Source organism: Zingiber officinale, chromosome 3A, assembly GCF_018446385.1.
Source record: "Zingiber officinale cultivar Zhangliang chromosome 3A, Zo_v1.1, whole genome shotgun sequence".
Taxonomy (NCBI): Eukaryota; Viridiplantae; Streptophyta; class Magnoliopsida; order Zingiberales; family Zingiberaceae; genus Zingiber; species Zingiber officinale.
The window spans coordinates 147,911,340-147,913,348 of NC_055990.1; positions in this window are offsets into that span (position 1 = coordinate 147,911,340).

Here is a 2,009-nt window from a genome sequence, read left to right on the forward strand (position 1 = left end):
TATAATTAAACCAAATATGATTCAACTCTACCATAAGAGATGTAGCCCATCCGCGTTTCCATTATGACAAATATTTTCATATTTATCTTATATATGGTACAACCAAACATTTATCTCTTGAACTAAAATTCTATTCTTTAACTTGTTTTACGTCTTTTAGAGACTCATTAGTGCGTGTGACCCAATAGGTTTCCGGTTTATTTTGGTTATCCGTAATTAACTACTTAATTATAGAACGATCATGAGTAACACCTAGTAGTACATTGTGATTCCCAATTAGTAGGAAAATCATAGTTGATCCTAGAACTAATTCTAAATTCTTCAGCAGCTACAATTAGTCGTGCCTTGTTCCTTTCACTCGTCTTATACCCACTTGGTTCAGGACATTGTCTATGTGTCTGTCCCCACTAGACTGATTATGCCACACCTAGCCTATATAATACTTCCTCGTTCTACGAATTTAAATTACTCATACATGTGTTTAAGAGTTCGCACTCTTAACATGTGATGCTTTGGCTAAAGACTTTGAGTAATAATGCTAACGAGTGGTCATAGGATATACGTCTCCTTGCAAGGAGCAGTGAATCCTGTGTGGGCTATCCAAACATCTTCGAACATTTCGACTTTACCCAATCATCAGGGGTCCACACCTCAATGAGGTGTTTGCTTAAGATGTCAAAGTATAAGTCTCCATGACCAAGATGACTTCTATAGCTTAAGTCGAAGGAAACTTACACTTGAGCTGTAGTAAGAGCTTCACAAACATATCCATATATATAGATGTTAGAGTGTATACTAAAAGCCTAGCTTTTTGTAAACATTTATTTTGAAATAAAGAATCACATTGGTCAAATGTCTACATTTATATGTTAAGTGTAGTTGTTCAATTAATTTATATTGTAGATAACATGATGTGTGGTGTCACACACAGAAGATCATGTTATCAATTCTTATAAATTATAAACAGTAGCTCACGACTAAGATGGAAAGGAACAAACCATTGGAATAGTCGTAGTGTAATTTAGTATTAGTTTATCTTAACTATAAAATTACACTAGTACACTCTGAATGTATTGAGAAGTGTTGGTTGGTCCTAGGAAGATCGTACCGGTTCCACTGTACAAAAATTTTGTACAAGTGTCGATCCTTTCCTAAATAACCTATTGTGTTCTTTAGAAGTTAAATTAGGAATCATAAACGAAACTTAACATTATTGATTCCAAATTTAACTTATTTGTTCTTAATGGTTTAGATTTGAATTGCAAGCGAAACTTAACACTATTGATCCAAATCAACCTATGTTATAAATTCAATTAAATATTAATTTCAAAAATTGGCTTCCAGGACTGTATGGCGAGGCACATGACCTTCTTGGGTATGGGAGCATCCACCACCGCCTAGACAAAGCCTTTTAAGGAAAGCTAATATTTAATTTCCTTATATAACTCTAGGTTTAACCAAAAGGAACAATCGAATCACAAATTCAAAAAATAAAAAAAACACAAACTCGAATAACAAATTCGAAAAACTAGAATCTAATGTCTCTTGTGTTTTGGAATTCATACAAAGAAAAATAACTAGCATGATGCGGAAAATGTTGGTGCAAGAAGCATCCGACGATCGAACCGTTGTTTTGATTATGTCAAAGGGTTCAAGTTAAGTTATTTTGTTATCTAATGAGCTTAAACAAGTGTGCAGGAAAGTCCTAACTGCGGTTAGGCAGGTGGAAAATCCTAAGGGGCGGTAACCTTAGGTCCTAGGGGGTGGTAACCCTAGGTGGAGGAAAACCCTAAGGGGCGGTAACCTTATGTCCTAGGGGGTGGTAACCCTAGGTGGAGGAAAACCCTAAGGGGCGGTAACCTTAGGTCCTAGGGGGTGGTAACCCTAGGTGGAGAAAAACCCTAGGGGGTAGTAACCCTAGGTCCTAGGGGGTGGTAACCCTAGGCGGAAAGTCCAGTCGGTCTGGAGGACCGGACTGGCATCAGGTAAATCTCCTGAGTGGAGTAGGT